At 39.0% G+C, this 7000-nt stretch overlaps 1 pseudogene; it reads left to right on the forward strand.

The window, feature by feature from the left end:
* Window positions 1-947: 947 nt before the first annotated feature.
* On the forward strand, window positions 948-6512 carry LOC134198002 (cilia- and flagella-associated protein 20-like; annotated as a pseudogene).
* The last annotated feature ends 488 nt before the right edge of the window (window positions 6513-7000 follow it).

Genomic DNA, 7000 nt, shown 5'->3' on the forward strand with positions numbered 1-7000 from the left:
GCCTCGGCAATCAACGCAATCTTGTCTTGCAATAATCGTACGAGAAACAGAGAATTGGGGGTAGAACAGGTAAATACATACAGCACAGACGGAATCATGGTATAAATAGAATAATAAATCAACAGACAAGCAGACAGACAAACAGAAACAGAAGTGTATTGCAAGACAAGAGTACAAAATAATGAATTTCTGTAACCAAATGTGGCTCATGTGTTGTTGTTACTTAGAAATTAAGGCACTGAAAAAGCGTCTTGGCTACGTTGAGCATGAAGCAGACGATTCATTCATTTCCGATATGAAAGGAGCAGAAGACAAGAGCATGGATCGTATGGACATAGCAATGGCTGACATTGATCTGTTGTGGACGATGAGGATCTAGATTATCATCCTGTAGACTCACTAGAAAGTGAAGATGAAACGAGTGCTGTAACTAATGAGGAGATATCGGATGAAGCATAGCTTGCAATTGTATGTGTCAATAATGTATTACAGCAACAAATTCAAGCTAGAAAGACGACGGCCAGTGATTCATTGTGACATATACTAGATTATTATTAGGCTGTTAGTCACATGGAAGTAATCACCAAGTGTGTATGAATAAAGTATTTTTGGTCTGACCAAGGGTGCGTATTTGGTTTATGTACAACTAGGAATACTCTAATACTTATTTATGTTGCATCTTGGATTGGTTGGCTTGCTATTCGTACTACATCACAGACCTCTCAACTTTTATCCGCACCAAATCATGAGACTGTCTGTTGTAAACGACCCCGCTTATTAAATGTGTTTAAAGTAGGCGTGGTTAACAGCTTACATGTTGGTCTCGCTTTACGTTTTTGTGCGACAAAGCTTTGCCTCGAACATCCAAACGTTCTTTTTACTGAATGTAGATACCCCAGATACAAGCAAACAAATCCGTATATAGAGTCTAGTTCAAAAAATCTGCTATGTCTGGAAAGACGGGGCTAATAGGTCTGCGCAAAGTGTCTGTCTCATGGTGGGCTTGTTGGGAGAAAGGACTGGCAATCAAGAGATTTGGGCACAAATCGTGAGATTGTGAGACATGCCCGTAAATCGTGAGTCTCACGACAAAAATCATGAGTGTTGAGAGGTCTGTAACTCAAATCATCATGTCATTGGATTACTCTGAATTATACCAGTTTACAGGAGGTTTCAAAATGACAGCACTGGATTGTTTGTTTGGATCAAACTATAGCTACTCTTCTAATGAGCCATTAAATGTTTGATCCTGAATTGCGTGAAAGTCAACAGGAAAGCCTTTGCAAGGTTAAATTAAATGCAACTGTAGTAAGATTCTAGTGTGCTATTTGCCCCGTTTTATCCAAGTTTAGTTTAGATTGAGTAGCAAGCATTTCTTTGGAATAATTTTTGGAATTGTCAGAATACACAAATACAAAGCATCTCAGAATTTTATTTGAAGCTGCATGCAGAGAAGCAATAACTTGTAGCTGTTGTGCTTCCAGTCTCTTCACTACTCTTTTGCTTACCAAAGTTGCAATTGACTGTACACGTTTGAAATACATGCACAGTCTTGTGTGTTTGGAAGTTACACACTACATCATCAATTTGCTGATCTCTAACTGCAACATAATTGGCTTATTTGTGTATTTTGTCTTCACAGTGGAATCACGTTTAGAATTTGGTTGTTAAGACTTGAATACAGCATGGTTACAGCATTTTGAAAGTATTATGTAAACCATTGGGATATGTAACTACTGTAGGTTTTTAAATTTTGAGTCATACTGTAGTTATGTTTCAGTTAGCTATTTGGTGACAGCAATGTGTGTAGTTAATTAAATTAATGATTTTAGTATGAGTAATGTATTTGCTAGAATGTCAATGATACAGAAAGCTGTATGTGCCGAGTAGTGTGAGTGAAGAAGTCATGAATGGCAGTGCTAAGGTTAGGAGTCGAGACAGAGTACCAGCATTGTCATATTACCACCAAGAGACACAGGTGATTGATATAGTTCACATTGGATATTGTGTGTCTGTCTATTTACTTTTTAATTATTTGCTTATCTGTTTGTTTATTTATTTGTTTGTTTGTTTGTTAGGTGAAACTTTGATAAGGTGATAAAGGGTGGAAGTGATTCTAATGTCGCTGGCATTGTCTAGTTAACTAACTCAGCTGCAGCTAAGTACACTAAACGAGCTTCAAACTGTCAATTTGCATGTAGATATAAATATTTAATATTTGTGGTCAACAAGTGGTCTAAAGGCAACAAGGGACTTGAAAGACACTCACAGGCACGAACTTTAGTAGCAAGTCGTTGCAGATCTGGGATAAAACGGTTAGACAATTCGATGGAGGGGCTCGATCCCTCTGAAGGATAATTTTTATATTTTTTAAATTTTAGGCCAGAAACTGTCACATTAAGTGGATAACTGACAATGACATTCAGTCTCTTATATTGGAACAAATGTTAGGTAACAATAAATTGCTGTGTGGGAAAATTTTGTGATGAAAGAATTTTTGATGAGTGAATTTTAGGTGCCAGTACGACTTACATCACGTGCCTTGGAGACAGCCACAGTCACGGCCGAGGACAGAAGAAAACTTTGGGCATAAAACTACCTTTCCTTGTAATGATCATCAAGAACTTGAAGAAATACTTCACTTTTGAAGTGACAGTATATGATGCTTTCTTGCTGCTTTGTTTTATTAGTTTTTAATGAAATGGTTGTGTTGGTAGGTGCTGGATGATAAAGGAGTTAGACGACGCTTTAGAGCTTCCAATTATCAGTTGACAACAAGAGTGAAACCATTCATATGTACAATGCCTGTGAGACTTGATGAGGGATGGAACCTAATTCAGGTATTGCAAGTAGCATTGCTTATATTACTACTGTGTTTAGTGCAGAGAGAAATGTAAACTTTATGTACAGTACTTTTCTATGGATTTTATATTTTAGTATTACATACTGTACTGTACTGAGGTATGCATTTATACACATTTATAGACATTTCAGTATTGTAAGACTACAAGGCTTAAAGATGCATTTTTCTGGAATGTTTAATTTTTGCAGGTGATTAGCACCTGTTAAATTGATGTTCACATTGTCTTCAATTTTGTATATAATAGTGGCATGTAGGTGTTGTGGTGTATTGAGACTAATTGGTAGGAGGAGTTATTAACATGGATTGAGTTACTACTAAAGACTTGCATTGGAATTGAAATCTTTTGTTGTGGTAAATACACATTGAGGATTGTACCAGTATACAAGACTACCTTTTGGAGTGGCTAGCACCCCAGCAGTGTTTCAGCACATTATGGAACGTGTGTTGCAAGGAATTCCTAGAGTCATTTGTTATCTGGACGACATCCTCAACACAGGGAAGGATGATCAAGAGCGTTTGACTACATAATTTGGAAGCAGTTCTAAAGCAATTGCGAGAATTGGTCTGAGATTGAAACGAAACAAGTGCCAGTGGATGCAGACCACAGTGGAATATTTGGGTTATTTCATACAAGCACAAGGACTCAGTACGGCCCCTCAGAAAATCCAAGCAATCAAGGAAGCACCAGCAACACATAATGTACAAGAACTGAAGTTGCTCTTGGGACTGGTAAACTACTATGGCCGTTTCTTGAAGAATCTTTCAATGACTTGTAGACCACTGAAATTGACTACTAGGAAAGAGTCAACCATGGAAATGGAGCAAGTAGTGCAGGGAAGCCTTTCACAAGTTGAAGGAACAACTTGTTTCAGCTCAAGTATTAGTTCACTACAACAGTGAGCTACCGTTACGGCTAGCATGCGATGCTTCAGCATACAGAAATTGGAGCAGTTTTATCACATACTATACTTGATGGAAGTGAACGTCCTATTGTTTATGGGTCAAGAACCTTGAGTAAAGCATAGCAACATTATAGCCAAATAGAGAAAGAAGCACGTGTCTAATTTTTGGTGTGAAAAAAATTCACCAATTTCTCACCATTCACTATGGTTACAGACCACAAGCCCCTGACTACCATTTTTGGATCTAAGAAGGGAATACCGACTGTAACTGCAGCTAGATTGCAAAGATGGGCAATACTACTCATGGCATATCAATGCCAAATTGAGTTTTGATCCACAAACCAACACAGCAATGCAGATGGATTATCAACATTACCCTTGAACGAGAGTCACGCTGACGAGAACAGTTCAGCTCAAGCTAGCAAGGTCAATTTAATGCAACTGGGCTCAATACCAATCACCAATGCTGATTTGAGACAAGCTACCAGAAAGGATCCATTATTGTCCAAAGCGTATAGGTACACTTTACATGGATGGCCAGCAAAAGTTGACGAAAAATTACAACCTTATTTTGCAAGGAGATTGGAGACCACCGTGGAAGATGAGTGCCTTTTATGGGAAATTCAAGTGATCATTCCACAGAAATTTCAAGATCAGTTACTCGAGGAATTACATATCAGTTATCTGGGAATAGTCAAAATGAAAGCACTATCACGGAGATGTATTTGGTAGCCTGGAATAGATAGAGCCATAGAAGAAGTTGCAAAGAGATTTAGTGCATGTTAAAGATCGAGCAGAGACCCAGGAATGGTTACTTTACATCCTTGGATGTGGCCGGATATCCCATTCCAAAGGATCCATGTAGATTTCGCAGGACCATTCCTAGAGAAGAATTTTTTTCCTTGTGGTGGACGCTTATTTGAAATGGATGAAAGTCATACCGATGTCTAGATTCACCACCGTGGCTACGATTCAAGCACTTTGAGGGTTTTTTGCTAGATATATGGAATCCCCAAAATCTTAGTGTCTGACAACGGACCACAATTTACATCAGTTGAATTTAAAGAATTCTTAATAAGGATGGGAGTGAAGCATCTGAAGTCGGCACCCTATCACCCAAAGTTGAATGGTGTGGTGGAGAGGTGTGTCCAAACATTTAAAAGTGCAATGAAGGACATGAGCAAAGAACCAGGAAAGGTCAAGGAGAAACTATCAACCTTTCTATTTTAGTATAGGAACACGTCCCACTCTACAACTGGAGCACCACCAACCGAGCTATTTCTGAGAAGGAGAGTACGTTCAAGGTTGAGAATGTTACAACTCACTTTAGCCAGCAACATAAAAAGAAAACAACTTAGGCAGCAAGAACAAGCACCCCAAAACAAAAGAGATTTTGACGTTGGAGAGAAAGTTTGGTTAAGGGACTATCGAGGAACAGATAAATGGGTAGATGGAACTATTATCAAAAAACCAGGAGTTGTCGATTACCACATCCAAAGCAAAGAGGGAGTTGTACACAGACATGCTGATCAACTGAAAAGAGATGATAGACCTACGACCACTGGTCTATATATTTCAGTGGACTGCTCAGAAATAGACCAATCCTTACCTATCGAATCAGAAGATCGAGAGGATCCAACTCGCCAAGCCAGGGAGAAATCCAGCTCGAAATAGACGTCCTCCCGAACGTTTAGATTTGTAGACATTGTTACAGGGAGTAGTAAACATTAAGGAAGGGAAGGTGTGGTGTATTGAGACTAATTAGTAGGAGGAGTTATTAATATGGATTGAGTTACTACTAAAGACTTGCATTGGTTGTTAGAGATTAGAAGAGCTGTACGAGCCTAGTAGATCTAGTGCAGGGTGTGTCTGTGCGTATAGAGTTTATTGTTAGGAAATATAATACAAGTGCTGGACCCCGTGCACATACCTCTTTCTGATGTGTGTAAGACTCGATCCATTGCATCTGTACAAGTCTATTAATTCTGTTACATCTACTTGCAACACATCTACTTAAGGGTGTCAGCACCTACCATAAAGTATGAGCTGGATGAAGCTTACTTGAGAAGTTGACATGCTAATATGGCTGCAATTGTCTAGTTGCATGCCAACTACTGGTAACTGAGTTGCAGTTTTGGAGCAGTTAGTTAGAGAGCTTCAAACTGTTGTAGGCAAATAGAATGTAAATGTTCTGTCGTCAACAAGTAGTCTACAGGCAGTAAGGGAATTGAAATGTTCTTACAGACACGAAACTTCAGCACAAGATTTGACTGTAGCGTTTAATTAAGATTTTAAAGGTTTGAGACTTGACCAAAATTAAGTACGATATTGCAATATATTTTGCTTTAAAATTTTAATTTGCAGTTGTCTTTCTAGTTTAACTTTTCTGGCTTTACACGGAGGGCATATCGGACAAACTACATTGAAACTCTTTGAGTCCAACTTCATGCCAACTGTCCTATTCATAGCGTATATCTTTCTCTGATCGTCTCTACTCTGAAGATGAACTGCCAGCAGAATTCAAGCTTTTTCTGCCGGTCTCTCAAGCAGCGGAGCAGAAGTGACATCAAGCAACTCTAGAGATTCTACATTCTATATCATAAACAATAGAGAGAAAAGAAAGATAACGTAGACTGTATTGTTGACAACAGTTTCTAATGTTGGGATCACTAAATAGAGAGGCTATGTGGCTTTTTCTGGAGCAACAGTCTCTGTTACTGGAAGTAGTTGTCCATGAGTGTGACACATTTGTGTAACAGAAGAATGACACACATTGATGCTTTCACAACAAATAATGACTCGTGTGCATTATGGATACAAAATTAATTAAAATAAATGTTTATTGAATGCTGATATGTAAAATATTTGTTTGCTTATTTAATTCTGCAAACAACACACACATGCTACATTAATTAATTCCAACTACCTATATTTTAGTTCATTCCGACAAGTAGCCTCGGAGCCAGACCGCTTTAGCACGTGAGGGGGCGGGAAGGGCGAGTGAGAGGGCGGGGAGAAAAAAGCGGTCTGGGGACTTCGCCGATCAAACCTAGTTCGGAAGAGGAGGGCTCTTGTTCGCTCAATTGCAACCGCGCCAATCAAAACCCACGCCTTCAGGAAGGCGGCCAATCGGTGATGAGAATGCTAATAGCAACGCAGCAGGACGACGCTATTGCGTATGCAGGTGAGGTAAGTGATTGCAATTACAGCTTGCTAAGGTGTTATAGTGTGTGAG

Source organism: Corticium candelabrum, unplaced genomic scaffold (assembly GCF_963422355.1).
Source record: "Corticium candelabrum unplaced genomic scaffold, ooCorCand1.1 SCAFFOLD_109, whole genome shotgun sequence".
NCBI lineage: Eukaryota > Metazoa > Porifera > Homoscleromorpha > Homosclerophorida > Plakinidae > Corticium > Corticium candelabrum.